This window comes from Amblyraja radiata, chromosome 3, assembly GCF_010909765.2.
Source record: "Amblyraja radiata isolate CabotCenter1 chromosome 3, sAmbRad1.1.pri, whole genome shotgun sequence".
Taxonomy (NCBI): Eukaryota; Metazoa; Chordata; class Chondrichthyes; order Rajiformes; family Rajidae; genus Amblyraja; species Amblyraja radiata.
In genome coordinates, this window is record NC_045958.1 from 110,009,537 (window position 1) to 110,030,672 (window position 21,136).

Consider the following 21,136-nt stretch of genomic DNA (forward strand, 5'->3'; position numbering starts at 1 on the left):
ACCATTCGCATAGTTGTGTGATGCCCAATTCCACAGGCCAGACAGGTTTGAAACTTGAAACTGATTATTTCTGTGGATTGGGGTTTTTCCGTTGCAGCCAGCAAATCTGTCTTTTTAAAATATCCATGTCCTTATCCAAGTTCTTCCATAATTTTGGAGGATTTGCCCCAATAACTTACAAAAGTACTGGAGAAACTCAGCGGATGCAGCAGCATCTATGGAGCGAGGGAAATAGGCAACGTTTCGGGCCGAAACCCTTCTTCACTTGACTTGAACTTGATTCCTTCTCTTCTGTTTCACTCGCATGTGTGTTCTGATATCTGCGGTTTATTTCAATTTTTGTTCAAATTTAATTTTAATGGGTGGCACGGTGGTGCAGCTGGTAGTGCTGCTGCCTTCGCTGCTGCCTTCGAGCACCAGCCTGACCCTGACCCCGAGTGCTGACTGTGTGAAGTTTGCACGTACTCCCTGTGTCCACGTGGATTTTCTCCCTTGTCTCAAAGACAGGTGTGACTGTAGGCTAATTATTGCCCGCAGTTTAGTTTTTACAGATGCAGCGTGGAAACAGGCCCTTCCACCCATTGAGTCCATGCTGACCAGTGATCACCCCGTACACTAGGTCTAACTTACACACTGGGGACAATTTACAGAAGCCATTGAACAAACAACCTACACTTTTTTGGAATGTGGGAGGAGAACGGAACACCCGGAGAAAACCCACGCGGTCATAGGGAGATCGTACAAACTCTGTACAGACAGCACCCGTAGTCAGGTCTCTGGCGTTGTAAGGCAGCAACTCTGCTGCTGTGCCACCGTGCCGCCCCAAGCATGTCGGGAGTGTGTAGACCTAGTGTGTGAACGGGTGATCAATGGTCGGTTCTACCTTTGATTTTTCCAGCATCTGCAGTTCTTTCTCGAACATTCCGTCCACTCCACGGCGAAATCTCCTCGAGGCATGTCTACCTTGAAGCAGTTCTCCTCCTCTCTCCGAAGAGAGTTTAGCAACATCCTCTCTCACCCTGAAACGTCGCCAATACCTTCCCTCCTAGATGCTGCCTCACCCGCTGAGTTTCTCCAGCGTTTGGTGTCTACTTATGATCGATGGCCGGCGTGGACTCAGTCGGACGAAGGGCCTGTTTCCATGCTGGATCTCTAAACTAAACTCTGAACAAACATTTGACTGGCTTCTCACTTGCCCGGCCTTTTCTCTCGGGTATGTTTACTGTGTGTGACCCACTGTGTGGGTGGCCTTTGTTGTAGAGCTGGTTTCAGTGGGAAGTAAATTAAAATGGTAAAGGAGTCTGAAAAATGGAGACAATACCTCTTCTGTTGTGTGTACTGTACTTGGATTGAACAAGTTTAAAAAATAGAGCAATTGCCAACTGGCAGCAGATGATGTGGATGTGGGCGTATTTTATAGCTGTTAGTAAACAGTCCCATGTGGAGTAAATGAAGTGAAATTAGGGTGGCACGGTGGCGCAGCGGTAGAGTTACTGCCCCACAGCACCGGAGACTCGGGTTCGATCCTGACTACGGGTGCTGTCTGTACGGAGTTTGTACGTTCTCCCCGTGACCAGTGTGGGTTTTCTCCGAGCTCTTCGGTTTCCTCCCACTCTCCAAAGACGTACAGGTTTGTGGGTTAATTGGCTTGGTGTAAATGGAAATTGTCCCTAGTGTGTGTTGGGCAGTGTTAATGTGCGGAGTTCGCTGGTCAGTACGGACTCGGTGGGCCGAAGGGCCTGTTTCTGCACTGTATCTCTACAGTAAAGTAAACTAAATTATTCTGGAAATAGTTTCATTAAAGAAAACTGGAAATGAACCATGTAGAAACAAGGAACTGCAGATGCTGCTGAATACACAAAAATACACAACTGCTGGAGTAACTCAACAGGCTAGGCAGCCTGAAGAAGGGTCTCGACACAAAACGTCACCTATCCACATTCTCCAGAGATGCTGCCTGACCCGCTCAGTTACTTCATCACTCTGTGAAACGTCACCTATCCACTTTCTCCAGAGATGCTGCCTGAACCGCTGAATTACCCCAGCACTCTGAAACGTCACCTATCCATGTCCTCCAGAGATGCTGCCTGACCTGCTGAGTTACTCCAGCACTCTGTGTCCTATTCTGGAAATAAACCAGGCTAATAATAAAAGTAGGATAATTATTTAGAAAATTGTACTGAGCAAATGATTAATTATGTGCGTGTGGGAAATTGATTAATAGGACAAATATCTGGTCGTCAAATGTAGCCAGAGAAAATATTTTGAATAGTAATCGCTGAACTCATTGTGATTTAGTTTAGTTTAGAGATACAGTGCATAAACGGGCTGTTTGTCCGACCAGCGATCCCCGCACACTAAAGGGCCTGCCCCACTTTCACGACTTAATTCAAAACCTCTGCCGAGTGTAAAGGACCTAAAATAAATCAAGATTGGGGTAATCTACAAACTCCTACGACCTTCCACGACTATGTTCACGAATTCCTACGAATTCCCACCACTATTTCGACGCCCTCCTTACGAGTAAAAAGTTGCAATTTCTTTCATCCTGACCATTTTGTTTACTCGTGGACATTTATTACCGGGCTGGAAAAAACGTCCCGACTTACCTGATGCCACGAGTACCTACGGCTGGCATAACGGGCCTCTACGGTATATCTACGAACTCCTACGACCTCCTACGGACTCGTTACGAACATTCTGCGAGTTTGAATCAAGGGGAAAACTCGGGAGAATTTGTGAATTATCTTGTGAAAGTGGGACAGGCCCTTAAGACTATCCTACACACACTAGGGACAATTTTACCAAGCCAATTAGCTTAGAAACCTGTATGTCTTTGGAGTGTGGGAGGAACCGGAGCACTCGGAGACAACCCAAGCAGGTCACGGGGAGAACGTGCAAACTCCGTACAGACAGCACCCGTAGTCAGGATCGAAGCCGGGTCTCTGGCGCTGTGAGGCAGCCACTGTACCGTGGCTGTCCCGTGATGTAAAGGTGATTTATATTTGAGCGTGCGTTCAAAAGTAATCGTTGCCTCAAAGCATTACAGTTGTAAAATTTGTTTATTCACTTGATAGACTGAGATACTTGACAGGTTATTTTCGGAAAATTTAATTTATTCTGTGCTCATAAAATGTTGCTTCATTGTGAGTGACAGTGCAAGGGAAGTATCAATGCCAATATTTTTCCCAAGTGGCTGAACAGTCAAAGTGCATGAAAGTTTGAATCTTCTCGCAAGTTTTTAATAAACATTTCTGTTCCTCAGTCTGACCCGTGGGGAACCAAGTAATGTCTTCACCACTCCATTATTTTTAAGCATCTTTGTTTTGGCTCGAAGCCTACGTGACTACTTTAACATTCACCGAGGTCATCGCTCAAAGTGATAAGAGTTGACAACAAATCAATACATTTTCATGGTACATTTAGCGATGTTGTTGCGATAATCCTGATCTCAAAGTTCATTAAAGTCTGAGATTTGCCTTTGTTTTCTGGCTGCTCATGTCCTTCAAGCCTGTTAGCACTGAAATCCTTGCACAGCTTAAAAAATAAAGCACCCAGTGAAACCAGCTTTCATGGAATCATCGAATGATGCAGCGTGGAAACAGGCCCTTTGGCCCAACTTGCCCACACCGACCAACATATCCCACAGCAACACCAGTCTCCCCAGCCTGCATTTGGCCCATATCATATATATATATTCTGTATATCGATTTTAGAAAAAACGCTGCCACTTACGACTGTGATTTTTGGCCATCTTACTAAGAGTCCCCCTCCGCTGCGCAGGACAAGAGGATTTTTGCCATCGATGAAAAATAAAAGAGTTATTAGCGTTTAAAAAATGTTGAGATTCTCTCTCCTGAAGGCCACGTCCCTTCCGGAGGGACTATAAAACCCGGAAGTGTTGTGTGCCTCAGTCAGTCTCTGCAAGATGGGGGAGCGAGAGGGTCACTTCTCTCAGTCTGAGCTGTGAATAACACTGAACACATGTCTACTAAACTATGAGTGGTTTTACTGACCTGTCAGTGCCCTTAATGTGGTTTGAAAGTATTGTTTTGAAATGTTAAAGCTGTGTTTCCTTTAGTTTGGAAATGCTAAAGCTGTGTTGCCTTTGGTTTGGAAATACTAAAGCTGTGTTGCCTTTGGTTTGGAAATGCTAAAGCTGTGTTGCCTTTGGTTTGGAAATGCTAAAGCTGTGTTGCCTTTGCCGGAGAAAACCCACGTGGTCACAGGGAGAATGTGCAAACTCCACTCAGATTGCACCCGAGTTCAGGATCGAACCTGGTTCTCTGGCGCTGTGGGGCAGCCAGCAACACTACCAGCTGCGTCACTGTGCAGCCCATAAATCAATTTAAAAACACACAGTTTTTCATCCATCTCGGCCAGAGTTGAGGAGCAATTGGTTGAAAGCTCCTTCCACCATCTATAAAAAATGATTCCCCCGGTCAACGTTGTTCTCAGTCTCCCATTCCGATAATCTGCCACGCTTTATCTAGTCTGGAGACTGGAAGGATGAGTATCTGCAAAAGTGCATCTATTTTATATAGAAGGCCGTTTCACAAGCCAACCGAAACACAAGCATACATTTATCTGTCAGATCTGACAGCCCATTCATACTGAACAAGGATTTAGAGATAAGCTGCTTTGCGGCACAATCCCTTTTATAGATTAGTGTTAAAAAGCAATCATGACACATGCGGGCAATAATTCCAGTTTAGACTGCTGCCTATAAACCTTAATGCCCTCTGAGCTCCTTAATTAAGGAAACGTCTGAGTTTTTGATTTTTTGTGACTTGTTAAATTCCTAATTGTGGGGAAAGCGGCTAATCTTGGTGTGCAAGGAGGCGGATGGGTTTAAACTGCGGGATGTCTCTTGGAGTAAACTAAAATTAAAGTCAATCTAATAGAAATGGAGAAATATAAAAAAAACCCAGGGCAGTGAGATTGTAAAAGAGGACGACGGGGAACGTGATCAATACCAGGGACAAGGACAAACAAGGGTGATTGGGTTTTATGGCTGCCGTCAATATGACAGGGAGATTGCACATTGATATGAAAGATGAGTCTGTGGCAATAGCATCATTCCTTGATGTTGATCATATGACGGTCATTGCCTTGATGCTCACACTAGTCATGGAGTCTTGCAGTGTGGAAACAGGCCATTCGGCCCAGCTTTCCCTCACTGGTCGACGTGCCCCACCGTGACCGCGACAAGGCAATGTGGCAATCACGGTGGAGCAGCGGTAGAGTTGCTGCCTGACAGCGAATGCAGCGCCGGAGACCCGGGCTCGATCCCGACTACGGGTGCTGCCTGTATGGAGTTTGTACGTTCTCCCCGTGACCTGCGTGGGTTTTCTCAGAGATCTCCAGTTTCCTCCCACACTCCAAAAACGTACAGGTTTGTAGGTTAATTGGCTTGGTAAATGTAAAAATTGTCCCAAGTGGGTGTAAGGGTGTTAATGTGCAGGGATCGCTGGTCGGCACGGACCCGGTGGGTCGAAGGGCCTGTTTCCGTGCAGTATCTCTAAAAAATAAAAAAATAATAAAAATAGTCCTACCTCCTTGCATTTGGCCCATATCCCTCTAAACCTGTCCTATCCCTTTGATAAGGACCCACATAGGAGATTAGTGGGCAAAAGTAGGGCACATGGCATTGGGGGTAGAGTGCTGACATGGATAGAGAAGTGGTTGGCAGACAGGAAACAAAGAGTAGGGATTAACGGGTCCCTTTCAGAATGGCAGGCAGTGGCTAGTGGAGTACCGCAAGGCTCGGTGCTGGGACCGCAGCTATTTACAATATATATTAGACAATAGACTATAGGTGCAAGAGTAGGCTATTCGGCCCTTCGAGCCAGCACTGTCATTCAATGTGATTATGGCTGACCATCCCCAATCAGTACCCCGTTCCTGCCTTCTCCCCATATCCCCTGACTCCGCTATCTTTAAGAGCCCTCGGGACAATTGTTGCATTTTGTTGCACATTGTCGCACATTATTATACATTGCAGTACATTATTACACAATGTTGCACATTGTTTTGCATTGTTGATCATTGTTTACAAATACACAGGACTAGATGTTAAAAGTCCAAAGTGCCAAATATCAATTTACTCCCAATGGTGATGGGAGCCTTCTGCACTCACCTATGCTCCTCCGATGTTGAGAAAGGCTAGGCAGACACGTCATTGGGGTTATCAAGTGGGCACCTACTTTCATCGACGTTTCGCTGATTGAACCCACGACGTCTCCACGGCTCAGCGGTGCATTCTGGCGTCCCAGAACCTGCATCTGTCCAGTCGGTTATTTGGGAGACCAAATGGTGTCTTCCCTCTTCAGCCAGAGTCACTGGCTACTCCGCTCTGCCACCCGTGATGTTTCTTTGATGGTCTGGCGTAGGGCTTGTCCGCTGAACCCCAGGTCCTTCATCAGTCTTAAGGTAGATGTTTCCACGAATCCTTGACATCCAACTTCTACCGGGCAGATCTTAGCTCTCCCGCCCCGCTGTTCTGCCTCCGCTGCAAGCTCTGTATATCGCAGTTTCTTTCTTTCGAAGGCTTCCTGCACAGCATCCTCCCAAGGGACTGTGAGCTCCACAAAATACACCATGCACGGAGAGTTCGACCAGAGCACAAGATCAGGCCTCAAGTTGGTGATGGCTATCTCTGATGGAACTGTAAGCCATTGGTCCACATCCACCAACATATGCCAATCCCGGGCTGCCTCCAGCTGTCCAAACCTGGTCCTTGTTGGAATTTTCCATTGCCTTTGTTTCCCCCCCCCCATCCCCGAACAAAGGCAATTGTCTTAACTGGGTTGGTTGTTCTGGGCGGCAGGGCATTGTTGGCTGTTCTTCCAGAGTCCCTGCCAGGCATTTGAGCACTTGATTATGTCTCCAGGTGTACCGTCCTTGGGACTTTACACCCAGTGAGGATGTGCCTAAGTGTGGCTGGTGTTGAACACAGGGGGCATGATGGATCTTCACCCAGCCATTGGTTGAGATTGCAGTACATTGTGGCACATTATTGCACATTGTGGCTCATTGTCGTATATTGGTGCCCATTATTACACATTATTACACATTGTTGCACATTTTTACACATTGATGCACATTATTGCACATTGTTGCACATTGCCACACATTGTTGCGCATTGCTACTCGTTGTGGCACGTTCCTGCACATTGTTACACATTATTTAGAATGGAGCCATTTAGAACAGAGACGAGGAAACACTTTTTCTCACAGAGTGGTGAGCCTGTGGAATTCTCTGCCTCAGAGGACGGTGGAGGCAAGTTCTCTGGATGCTTTCAAGAGAGAGCTAGATAGGGCTCTTTAAATAGCGGAGTCAGGGGATATGGCGAGAAGGCAGGAACGGGGTACTGATTGGGGATGATCAGCCATGATCACATTGAATGGCGGTGCTGGCTCAAAGGGCCGAATGACCTACTCCTGCACCTATTGTCTGTTGTATTGTATTGTGACTCTATGACTGCTGGTTGTCAAAAGCAGAGGAGGAATGCCATCAGCAGAGGGCGCTCTTGGCTCTTCACACAGGAGCAGGTCTCCAATCCACTGGTCAACTTGCTTTATCACAATTCATTTATAAAGTGGAAAGATAAAGGCTATAGTTTGAATCCTCCGATCTCAAAAGCATTGTTCTGCACATATCATACTGCAGTCAGGAAATAACAAGCAGTTTAGAGTTCAGATCATTGCATCAACATGTTATATTGTAGCCCATACTGTTTTCAAAAGTATTAAGAGTGTTTAATTTTTAAGAAAGAACTGCAGATGCTGGAAAAATCGGAGGTAGACAAAAATGCTGGAGGAACTCAGCAGGTGAGGCAGCATCTATGGAGAGAAGGAATAGGTGACGTTTCGGGTCGAGACCCTTCTTCAGACATGTTGGGTTGGGGGGGTGGGAAAAAGAAGGGAAGAGGTGGAGACAGAGGTGGAGACAGTGGGTTGTGGGGGAGCTGGGAAGGGGAGGGGAAGGAGGGAGAAAGCAAGGACTACCAGAAATTGGAGAAGTCAATGTTCATACCGTTGGGGTGTAAACTACCCAAGCAAAATATGAGGTGCTGTCGGAGGGAACTGCAGATGCTGGTTTAAACCGAAGATAGACACAAAATGCCGAAGTATCTCTGGGGAAAAGGAATGGGTGATGTTTTGGGTCGAGACCCTGCTTCAGACTTTACAGGATTTTAGCTTGCATTAAATGTTATTCATGTTATTCCCTTTATCATGTATCTGTACACTGTGGGCCAGTTGAGTTACTCCAGCATTTTGTGTCCTTTCGTGTGGCGGCAGGTTCGTTGGTATCGTTTAAAAATAAATTGGATAGGCATATGGATGAGAAGGGAATGGAGGGTTATGGTATGAGTGCAGGCAGGTGGGACTAAGGGAAAAAAGTTGTTCGGCACGGACTTGTAGGGCCGAGATGGCCTGTTTCCGTGCTGTAATTGTTATATGGTTATATGGTTAAACCAGCATCTGCAGTTCACTGTTTCTGGAGTCATAGAGACTTACAGAATGAAAAAACGCCCGACCTGCCCACACCGACCAACATGTCTCATCGACACGTCCCACCTGCCTGCATTTGTCCCATATCCCTCTAAGCTTATCCTATCCATGTAAAGTCAAAGTCAATTTTATTCGTCACATGTACCCGAAGGTGCAGTGAAATGAATTTGCCAGCAGCGACACACTTAAAAAGAGAACACACAATACACAATAGAATTTAACACAAACATCCACCACAGCATTCTTCACTGTGGTGGGAGGCAACAAAGTTCAGTCAGTCCTCCTCCTTTGTTCATCCGTGGTCGGGGCCATGAACCCTCCTTAGTCGCCACTACGGACAGCCCGATGTACAACCCCTCTCGTCGGGATCATCAAACCTCTAACATCGATACTGTCGAACAGGTCCCGAATCGGCACTTTCCTACCGGAGACCGCGGCTTCTGGATGTTATAAGCCACAGACCGGTGGTCGGAGCTCTTTTGTTAGACGTTGTGATGGTACCTGCAATACTAAGCAATGAAAGTCTCATTGTTCATTGCTTTCTGGTAAAATTGTGAATCGCCTTCTCTTCTAGAAAATGTCTTCATGAATTTACCAACGTTATATTGAGCCTTATGTCCTCATTTAATTGAGCCATTGTTTCTTCTAACTTTTAGTTTGGAAATAAAAAAAGCTATAAACTTTTGTAAATGGACTCTGATCAATGGAAGCCCAGAAGGAGAGAATTAGACTAATGCCTGTTTTTTTATCAGAGTAAAAGGTGGCGCAGTGGCGCAGCGGTAGAGTTGCTGCCTTACCGCGCCAGAGAGACGGGCTTGATCCTGATTATGGGTGCTGCCTGTACAGAGTTTGCACGTTCTCCCCGTGACCTGCGTGGGTTTTCTCTGGGATCTCCAATTTCCTCCCACACTCTAAAGATGTACAGGTTTGTAGGTTAATTGGCTTGGTGTGTGTAAATTGTCCCTAGTGTGTGTAGGATATTGTTAATGTGCGGGGATCGCTGGTCGGTGCAGACACGGTGGGCCGAAGGGCCTGTTTCCTCGCTGTATCTCTCAACTAAAGTAAACTAAAGCAAAAATATTTAGGCTTAGGTATGGATTTATTACTGTCATGTGCATCAAGATACAGTGCAAAGCTGTACTCTGCAATCAAATCAAATAATGCCCAACAATCAGGTCATGCACAAGTAAACCAGGCAGAGCAAAGAGTTGAATACTAGAATACAGAATAGTCGATGGTAAGGTCACGAATGGAAACATTGCCTGTCCATGTTCTCCAGAGATGCCGTCTGTCCTGCTGGGTTGCTCCAGCACTTTGTCTCTTTTATTGTAAACCAGCATCTGCAGTTCCTTGGGTCTGCAGAATATAGTTTCTCATCCTTATTTCATTCCTGCCTCTCTTGCTAGTGTTTACTGCTGGTATTTATCTTTGACCAGACTTTACTGGCTTTACCTTGCACTAACAGCTATTCCCATAACATGTATCTGTACACTGTAAAGGGCTCAATTGTAATCATGCATTGTCCTTCCGCTGACTGGTTAGCATGCAACAAAAGCTTTTCACTGTACCTCGGTACAAGTGACAATAAACTGACCTGATTTGAACTAAAAATGAACTGAACTGAGCTGAGTATTTTCACCTTGACAATCAATTCAACGTCATTCCTGATGGAATACTTTGGAAAAGCTTTTCGCAAGCCGATCAGACTGCTTGTGGCTGACAAACCATGTTCGACTAGAAGCCCATGGTTTTATTTTCTCAAAGAAAAGATTGATTTTTGAGCAAAAGATAGAGATGAAGTGCTGGAGTTCGAATTAATATTTTCCAGAGATGCTGCCTGACCCGCGGAGTTACTCCAGCACTCTGTGCATTTCCCCCCCATAAACCAGCATCTGCAGTTCCTTGTGTCTTAAAACATGAAAGAGCAGAGGACATCAAATCTAATAAAACGATGGGGCTGATATTGGTTGAGGAATGAATGTTTGTATTCTCCAGAATAGGCGTTCTTGGAGATGGCACCTGAAGAATTCTACAGACGGTGGCATCAAAAATTTTACCGAAGCCAATTAACCGACAAACCTGCACATCTTTGCAGTGTGGGAGGAAACCGGAGCACCCGGAGAAAACCCACGCAGGTCAAAGGGAGAACATACAAACTCCGTACAGATAGCACCCGTAGTCGGGATGGAACCCGGGTCTCTGGCGCTGTGAAGGGCCTGTCTCACTTTCATGACCTCTGCCGAGTTTGACCTTGACTCATACTCGCAGCATGGTCGTCATGAGGTCGTAGGTAGGCCGTGATGCTAGCCGCAGCCACTCGTGGCATCAAGTAGGTCAGGGCGTTTTTCGAGCCTGATGAAAAAATGTCCACAAGTAAAAAAGGTCGTGAATTAGGTCGTGAAAGTGGGACAGGCCCTTAAGGCAGCAACTCTACCGCTGCGCCACCGTGCTGCCCTCAATATTCTCAAAACGACATGACGGTATTTGTAAAAGAAGGGGAAATTGAAAATAAAATGCAATTTAAATATTAACTGCAGCCCCCTCTGCTCATGTTCCATGTCAGGAATATTGGGAATAGTGTATTGCTTACAGAATGAGGCTATTATCCTGTAAACATAGGCATATACATACGGATGCAACCAGTGCTTTGCTGTTAAAATAAGATCAACACACTTCCTTTTGGTTCGCTCCTTTAAGTAGAATTACGCCTTTTAACACAAATTTTTTTTTTTTTTTTCTAAATTACGAAACACATTCTTTTGACACATTCTGTCAAAGCTGCCACAGCCAGACATAAAAACAGTTTTTATCCACGAGTAGTTGCTCTACTCAACAGCCAAAAATCTGTAGCCTCCCTTTGATCTGGTATTTTGTTGGTTCACATGCTTGATCAATGGTGTTTTATCATGAATGTTTTATTATTATTAATGTTTAGTGTTTTCTGCGTCATTCGTAACTGTCACTGTATGTCATGCTGTTACTTGTGGGCGGAGCACCAAGGCAAATTCCTTGTATGTGAATACTTGGCCAATAAACTTACTTACTTAGTTACTTACTTAAGGGAATGATCCTAGGAATGATTGGGTTAATCTATGATGAGCGTTTGACGACACTGGGCCTGTACTCGCTGGAGTTTAGAAGGATGAGGGAGAACCTCAGTGAAACTTACCGAATAGTGAAAGGCTTGGATAGAGTGGATGTGGAGAGGATGTTTCCACTAGTGGATGAGTCTAGGACCAGAGGCCACAGCTTCAGAATTAAAGGACGAACCTTTAGAAAGGAGATGAGGAGGATTCTCTTTGACTAACCGGTGGCGAATCTGTGGAATTCATTGCCATAGATGGCTGTGGAGGCCACCAATGGTTATTTTTAGGGTGAAGATTGACAGATTCTTTATAAGTACAGTAAGTGCCAGGAGTTGTGGGGAGAAGACAGGAGAATGGTGTTGAGAGGGAGAGATAGATCAGTCATGATTGAATGGCGGAGTAGACTCGATGGGCCGAATGGCCTAAATCTGCTCCTATCACATAAATTTATGAAGATGTTTAAACATGATTTATTTTGGTAGGTGTCAAATATATTCAGTCGGAAGAAGGGTCTCGACCCGAAACGTCACCTGTTTATGTTCTCCAGCGATGCTGCCTGACCTGCTGAGTTACTCCAGCATTTATTATTCTTGCCATTCAAGCTGAATTTTCAAGAAACTGCCACCGAAAGATTGTCTTCCAGTGTTTTGCCGCACAATCTATCACATTTAATGACAAAATAGATTTATCCTGGTTAAAGCTAATAATCTAGAATTCTGAAGATAGGCACAAAATGCTGGAGTAACTCAGCGGGACAGGCAGCATCTCAGGAGAGAAGGAATGGGTGACGTTTTGAGTCGAGACCCTTCTTCAGACCGAGAGTCAGGGGAGAGGGAGACACAGAGATAAGGAAGAGTGAGGTGTGAAAATGACAGCTTGGAGCAGAAGGTGATCAAGGAAATGTAGAATGGTTCATTGTTGGCTGAGGGGAAGCTGACAACGAAGCAGACAATCAGTAAAATTTAATCAGGAGGACAGTGAAACAATAGATAATAGACAATAGGTGCAGGTGTAGGCCATTCGGCCCTTCGAGCCAGCACCACCATTCAATGTGATCATGGCTGATCATCCCCAATCAGAACCCCGTTCCTGCCTTTTCCCCATATCCCCTGACTCCGCTATCTTTAAGAGTCCTATCTAGCTCCCTCTTGAAAGCATCCAGAGAACTTGCCTCCACCGCCTTCTGAGGCAGAGAATTCCACAGACTCACAACTCTCTGTGAGAAAAACTGTTTCCTCGGCTCCGTTCTAAATGGCTTACCCCTTATTCTTAAACAAGATGGAGAACTATGGAGGGGGAGAGACTGAGAGAGAGGGAAAGCAAGGGCTATTTGAAGTTGGAGAAGTCAATGTTCATACCTCTGGGGTGTAAGCTGCCCAAGCGAAATGTGAGGTGCTGATCCCCCAATTTGCTCTGGGCCTCACTCTGATAGTGGAGGAGGCCCAGGACAGAAAGGTCAGTGTGGGAATGGGAGGGGGAGTTAAAAGTGTTTCTACAATTCGGAAACTAGAATCCAGAATCGAGAATATGTGATGATTACCAAGTGGGTTCATGGATCCAATTATATTAAAAGCAGCAAGAAAGGGGTTAGACATGGTCTCATCTATGTTTCTCTTGTGTATTGGTCAAGTTGCAATTTGCCTGTGATGCTCAGTCCATTCATAAAGTAAACGTTCAAACAGAATCCAGAGACACACAAAAAGCTGGAGTAACTCAGCAGGTGAGGCAGCATCTCTGGAGAAAAGGAATAGGTGGCATTTCGGGTCGAGACCCTTCTTCAAGCCCGAAATGTCACCCATTCCTTTTCTCCATAGACGGTGCCTGTCCCGCCGAGTCACTCCAGCACTTTGTGTCTATCTTTGGTTTAAACCAGCACCTGCAGTTTCTTCCTGCATGAAAAAGATGTTGACAGAAGTGACTGTGGCTCTGTCGTTTTCAGTAGTGGGTCGGTGGTCCTTTTCGCCGTCAACCCCCTTCCGTGTGCTTTCCTTTCCCAGCTGGGTGTTTTTATTTGTCACCATCAAGACACTGGTGGGAGCTTCGCTGCACCGTGAACCAACTGTGTCCCAGGCACGTGCCAGATCAGTCTGAAGAAGGGTCTCGACCCGAAACGTCACCCATTCCTTCTCTCCAGAGATGCTGCCTATCCCGCTGAGTTACTCCAGCATTTTGTGTCTCCCTTCAGATGAAACCATATATATATATACACACACACACACATATGCAGTATATATGTACACACATATATATACACACACATGCATATACATACACACATATACACATACATGTATACACACATGTATATGTATATATGTGTGTGTGTGCATATAAGTGTGTATGTGTGTGTATATATATATATATGTGTAAATATATGTGTGTATATATATGTATATATGTGTGTGTGTGTATCTATGTATATATGTGTGTGTATGTGTATATCTATAGATATATGTATATATGTATATGTGTGTGTGTATATGTGTGTATATATATGTATGTATGTATATATATATATATGTGTGTGTGTGTATCTATATATATGTGTATATCTATATATGTATATGTGTGTGTGTGTGTGTGTGCGTGTGTCTATATATATATATATGTGTGTGTGTGTGTGTGTATCTATATATCTATGTGTGTATGTGTATATCTATATATGTATGTATATACATGTGTGTGTGTATAATGTGAGGGGATGCTGCCGTAGTCCTCTTGCTGCTCTGCACAGCAGCATTTGCGATCTCCTGAAGTTGCTGGAGTGAATAACTAGGAACGTCAGGTGACTGTCCCCTCTCCAATTGGAGCTGCTGTGATGCAAGTGTTGAGCAGCTGCGAGCTTCAGAATTAGCATGGTGAGGCTGTTGTGGCACTGCAGTGTGGCCGCACGGTGCGAGAGATGAGAGAGAACCGGCACGAGCATGGACGAGTCCAGCATTCTCCGCCGGCGTGGGCTGCAGGTAGGCGCTGTCATCCTGTACCAGTTTGCATTTGCACAACAGAATGTACTGACACTTCCTCTCTCGCCTGCCTGTTTGAGGTTGCCTTTTTTTTCCCCAACCCACAAACATGTAGATCTTATTTTGGTTGCCGTAAGATGTGCTGCTTTAGACAGCAAGCAGTCTTGAAGTGATCTTGACAAGTCGCTGGCTGGTTTGCTCAGTTAGATTAGTTACTGACAGAGTTGTCGTACATCATGTGAAGACCAGGGGAAGCACAACTATCTGCTCCGTCCGCGCTTTGTGTGCCCGCCAACATTTGGCAAAGTTCTTCAGGAAAGCTCGGACGTTGACGACTACAGATTTATTCCCGTGGTTATTGATAACAACACAGTTATGTCTGTTGCCATTTCAGACGTTCAGAGGCTCACGTGTCCTGGAAAAGCAGCCTTTTGATTGAGAAAGTTTAGTTTTTGCAAATGTTAAACCGTGTCATCTAGCGAGCAAAAGAGGGGAGTTCTGATCAGTGGCGTTTGGTGGTTCTGTTCAATTCGGGGTTTAGTTGTCGGTGGTTTGTGAATTGATAATTGCAGATTTTGAATAGATGAATCCAGATTTATTTGGACATGCAGCAATTAGGCTAGAACAAGCAGAAACAAGCAGTATTTCACTGCAGTTAGTCTCAGCGTAACCAAATAGTGAAAGGCTTGGATAGAGTGGATGTCGCGACGATGTTTCCATTAGTGGGAGAGTCTAGGACCAGAGGTCACAGCCTCAGAATAAAAGGACGTACCTTTACAAAGGAGTCGAGGAGGAATTTCTTTAGTCAGACGGCGATGAATCTGTGGAATTCTTTGCCACAGACGGCTGTGGATATTGCCAAGTCAGTGGATATTTTTAAGGCTGAGGGATAGATTCCTGATTAGTGCGGGTGTCAGGGGTTACGGCGGAGAAGGCCGAAGAATGGGGTTGAGAGGGAAATGTAGAACAGCCGTGATTGATGGGCCGAACGGCCTGTTCTGCTCCTGGAACGTTCACCAGAAGCAGTGAATCAGATCTGTCATCTCCACGACCTGCAAGGCTAAACTGCTGTCTGCCTCAACACTGCCAAAGTTTTGCTTTGTTGTATCAATTCATGCTGTATTCAGTTTAGTTTATTGAGGTACAGTGAAAAGCTTTTTGTTGCGCGCTAACCAGTCAGCAGAAAGACAATACATGGTTACAATCGAGACATCCACAGTGTACAGATACATGATGAGGGAATAACGTTTAGTACAAGGTAAAGCCAGTAAAGTCCGATCAAGGATAGTCCGGTTCACTGCCCTGCTTTTATTTGTTGTACATTAAACTACATAAGATGCTAAATGGGTTCCAATTACAGAAGATTATCTGCATATTTGTTTTAAAAAGTATTAATTTCATGGCTATGCTTAGAATTGAAAAGCAGAATTTTTAGTTTAATTTAGAGATACAGCACGGAATCGGGCCCTTCGGCCCATCGAGTCCGCACTGACCAGCGATGCCCGCACACTAAAGGGCCTGTCCACTTGGGCGTCATTTGCGCGTAGACGCAGATGGCGCGCAAAGATTTTGTACATCCCAAAATCCTGGGGCGCCGCGCGCGACCGTGCGCCACCGCCTACGTCGCCACGCACCGTGCACGCGGCGTGCGGCGTGATGCATTAATGATGTCGCATAAATTACACGCAAATGCCGCCCAAGACACTATCCTACACACACTACGGACAATTTACTATTTACAGAAGCCAATTAACCTCCAAACCTTAACCTCCAAACCTGCGCGTCTTTGGGGTGCGGGAGGAAACCGGAGCACCCGGAGAAAACCCACTTTGATAACATTGTCGGCCGCCCGTTTACGCGGCGACGCTTGCGCACCTGTTCTGTACGCAAACAAACGATCTCACTGTACCAAGTACACGTGACCATCAAGCATCAATTCATCAAAGAATCACAAATGGGAGAAGGTACACAGGCAACACCCACAGTCAGGATGAAACCCCGGCCTCTGGCTCAGTCAGACAACAACTCTAACACTGCGCCACTGTGCCGGACATTGTGGCACAATGCTGATGTGGAATTATGCTGATGCCCGCTGTCTTTCCTCACTCAGACCCTGAGATGGGCTCAGGAAGGGGGTCTATTTTCTCCCAAATGGATCACATTTAAAGGTCTGATGTTACTAACACAGTTTATGTTGATAATAGAACTCAAAGTGCTGTCTCTGTCACTCTGTCTCTCTCTGTTTCTGTCTTTCTGTCTGTTTCTGTCTCTCCCTGACTGTCTCTCTCTCTCCGTCTGTCTCTCTCTCTCCGTCTGTCTCTCTCCGTCTGTCTCTCTCTGTCTGTCTCTCTGTCTCTGTCTGTCTCTCTCCGTCTGTCCCTCTCTCTTTCCGTCTGTCTCTCTGTCTGTTTCTCTCCCTCCGTCTCTCTCTCTCTGTCTGTCTCTCTCCGTCTGTTTCTCTCTCTTCGTCTCTCTCTCTCTCTCTCTCCGTCTGTCTCTCTCCATCTGTCTCTCTCTCTCCCAGTCTGTCTCTCTCTTCTGGTCTGTCTCTCTCCCGGTCTGTCTCTCTCTCTCTCTGTCTGTCTCTCTCTCTGTTTCTCTCTCTGTTTCTCTCTCTGTCTCTCTCTCTGTCTCTCATCCGGCTCGGGGCTGGAACGATGCTCCGGTGGCTTGGACGGTGTTCTGGCGGCGGTGGCCTGAGTCCGGGGTTCGGTCGCGGGCCAGCGGCTGTGTCAGCAGGTCTGGTGGGCGGCAGCTTCGACCACCCCGGGCCGCGGTGTTTGAGCCGCGGGACAGTTGTAACATCGCCCGGGGGGTATCACCTCAGCGCAGAGGGAGAAGAGGAGGGAAGAGACTGCAGCCCTAAGACTTTTGCCTCCATCACAGTGAGGAGATGTTGGGTGGACTCACTGTGGTGGATGTTAATATGTGTTTATTGTTGTTTTTTATTGTATTGTATTTTATGTATGACTGCTTCAATTTCGTTCAGACTTCGGTCTGGATGACAATAAAAGGCTATCTATCTAATCTCTCTCTCTCTGTCTCCCTCTCTCTCTCCCTCTCTCTGTCTCCCTCTCTGTCTCTCACTGTCTCTCTCTCTCTCTCTCTCTCTCTCTCTCTCTCTCTCTCTCTCTCTGTCTCCGTCTCTCTCTCCATCTCTCTCTGTCTATCTCTGTGCCTCTGTCTCCGTGTCTCTGTGTCTCTCTCTCTGTTTCTGTCACTCTCTCTCTGTCCGTCTGTCTGTCTCTGCCTCTCTGTCTGTCTCCCCCTGTCTGTCTCCATGTCTCCATGTCTCATGTGAGAGGGCAATTTTGAGGAAACCCATATTAATTGCACGAGGTGAGAGTTTCTAGCGTTTGGGGAATGGGTGGGAATCGGGCTTTAAAGCAGGAAAACAGACGAGTTGCATTAATCACCAGCGTAACATTCAGTAGTCAGGCAGGAGCAACCTGCCAATGGTACAGGTGATCATACTTCTCACCAGAGATCTTAAGCCAGTCAAGCAGCTGTTCTTGTTGGAGAGCAGAAGGCCAATTGACCCCCAGCTACTTGATTATCAGCTCATTCTATTTAGAATGTTTTGAGAACTGTACATTCTGGCTGGAATATAGAAGCAGCTAATGGGAAGTGGGGAAATATGCCCCCGTGGAATTAAATTGATTCATAACTTCATGTTCATGTGATAAGAGCAGAATTATACAGCAGAATTATTAACAGAATCAGCCCATCAAGTCTACTCCACAGTTCAATCATGGCTGATCTATCTCTCCCTCCTATTCTCCTGCCCTCTCCCCATAACTCCCTGACACCCGTACTGATCAAGAATCTATCTATCTCTGCCTTAGAAATATCCACTGACTTGGCCTCCACAGACCTCTGTGGCAATGGATTCTACAGATTCACCACCCTCTGACTCTACCTTTCAAATTTGATGCATATGCAAGCAAAGAATGTTGTGGTAGTTTTAAACCAGGTTGTGTCTAACCTTCCAACCTGCAGGCGTCTCTGGGATGTGGGGAGAAACCAAAGCACCTGGGGCAGACCAGCCGTGATAAATAACACAGAATAGCAGGACAAATGAAGGGCCGAATGGTCTCTCGCGTTCCCGCCTGGGAGAAACCTGTCTGGGGTTAAGGGGGAGAAGGCAGGAGAATGGGGTCAGGAGGGAGAGATAGATCAGCCACGATTGAATGGCGGAGTAGACTTGATAATAGATAATAGACAATAGACAATAGGTGCAGGAGTAGGCCATTCGGTCCTTCGAGCCAGCACCGCCTTTCAATGTGATCATGGCTGATCATCCCCAATCAGTACCCCGTTCCTGCCTTCTCCCCATACCTCCTGACTCCGCTACCTTCAAGAACCCTATCTAGCTCTCTCTTGAAAGCATCCAGAGAACCGACCTCCACCGCTCTCTGAGGCAGCGAATTCCACAAACTCACAACTCTCTGTGTGTGAAAAAGTGTTTCCTCGTCTCCGTTCCAAATGGCGTAACCCTAATGCCCCTGTCCCACTTAGGAAACCTGAATGGAAACCTCTGGAGACTTTGCGCCCCACACAAGGTTTCCGTGCGGTTCCCGGAGGTTTTTGTCAGTCTCCCTACCTGTAACCTCCGGCAACCACCTGCAACCTCCGAGAACTGTACAGAAACCTTGGGTGGGGCGCAAAGTCTCCGGAGGTTTCCGTTCAGGTTTCCTAAGTGGGACAGGGGCATTATTCTTAAACTGTTCTGGACTCCCCCAACATCGGGAATATGTTTCCTGCCTCTAGCGTGTCCAATAGTCTTATATGTCTCGTATGATGGGCCGAATGGCCTGATTCTTCTCCTATCACTTTATGAAGCAGACACCGTCACAGAGAAAACATTTGCCAGTGCTGGAGCCGACTGGCTCCACCACTGAGCCACCCTTTCCCTTTGTCCTTCTGAGTTGAGGTTGGAAGCGACCGTTTCTGAACCTTGCATCCTTTGTGTAACTCTACGCAAACATGCGGCAGGGTGGTTTTACCCTTTTGCATCAACTGCCCTGGCAGTGGAGGTGAAGAGACGATGAAATATTTACGGCTATCGACGGTAGCTGATGGCTCTGGGTTGCGCGGGTTAATAGGGAATCTTTGCCTCCCCTGTGCAGATCTGTCCTCTAGCCTTCACAAAGGACAGTTTAACAAGCCAAACATATGGAGAATTGGCAGGAACAACATTCGCCGGCATGTGTCAGAAGAGTGATTATCTTGTAGAGCGGATTAAGCAGCTTTTCAGTGTCATTTAGCGATTCTAACTACGAGGCTGATTCGCAGCATCGGAATTCTCTGGTGTTCATAATAATTCAGCTAGATGGCCAAATCTTGGGGGATAAAAAGGCACTTGGTGCCTCAGCGAATATGCAAAAATTCAAACTTAATGAGATAACCACACAGCTCAATTCCATGGATCTGCTACAATTCATTTCAACATTTTGCTGATAATTGCAGTTTGGGCCTCAAGAGTGGAGGGAGATGTGCTTGTTTCCAGCACCCAGGTAAACCCCACCTGAGCAGGTGTGTGCATTCCAGCAAGATGATAGACCCAAAAAAAAATGCTGGAGTGACTCAGCGGGTCAGTCGGCATCTCTGGAGAAACGGAATAGGTGGCGTTTCTGCTTGGCGCACTCCTTCCGCCCGAGGTAGGCAACAATGCTGGCGAAACTCAGCGGGCGAGGCAGCATCTATGGAGCGAAGGAATAGGCGATGTTTTGAGTCGAGGCCCTTCTTCAGACTGATGTGGAGGTGGGGGGGGGGGGGGGGGGGGGGCGGGAAGAAGAAAGCAAGAGGCGGAGACAGTGGACTTGTGGGGGAGCTCGGGAGGGGAGGGGAAAGAGGGAGAAAGCAAGGACTACCTGAAATTGGAGAAGTCAATGTTCATACCGCTGGGGTGTAACATTTCTTCTGACTGAGAGTCAGGGGAGAGGGAAACGAGAGTTATGAAAAGGCGCATAGAACAAATGAACGAAAGATATGTAAAAAGGTAAATCAAAGCAAATCAAACAATGATCAAGATGCTCAAAAGGGAACTGCAGATGCTGGAATATCGAAGGTACACAAAATTGCTGGGGAAACTCAGCGGGTGCAGCAGCATCTATGGAGCGAAGGAAATAGGCGACGTTTTGGGCCGAAACCCTTCTTCAGACTGATGGGGGGTGGGGAAAGAAAGAAGGAAAAAGGGAGGAGGAGGAGGAGCCCGAGGGCGGGCGGATGGGAGGGTGGGGGGAGACAGCTAGAGGGTGAAGGAAGGGGAGGAGACAGCACGGGCTAGCCAAATTGGGAGAATTCCCCATCTACGCGAGTCCCGCTTGTTGCCTCTGGCCCATATCCCTCAAAACCCATGTAAATCATCCAAATGTCTTTAAAATGTAGTTTAGTTTAGGGAAAGAGTTCGGAAACAGGCCATTCGGCCCACCAAGACTGCACCGATCGGCGATCCCCGCGCACAAACTATCCTGTACACACTAGGGACAATTTACAATTATATGAGGCCAATTAACCTACAAACCCGTACGCCTTTGGAGTGTGGGAGGAAACCGGAGATCCTGGAGA

The 21,136-nt window shown here is 46.4% G+C and overlaps 1 protein-coding gene and 1 long non-coding RNA gene across 2 annotated transcripts in view; both read left to right on the plus strand.

The window, feature by feature from the left end:
* The window catches only part of mast4 (microtubule associated serine/threonine kinase family member 4), a 369,378-nt gene that overhangs the window by 134,335 nt on the left and 213,907 nt on the right, over positions 1–21,136 (plus strand). The gene's annotated exons all lie outside the window — the stretch shown is intronic.
* On the plus strand, positions 436–21,129 carry LOC116971411. Its single transcript, XR_004411492.1, has 3 exons — positions 436–446; positions 14,789–14,792; positions 20,957–21,129. It is a non-coding gene; the product is annotated as an uncharacterized LOC116971411 (long non-coding RNA).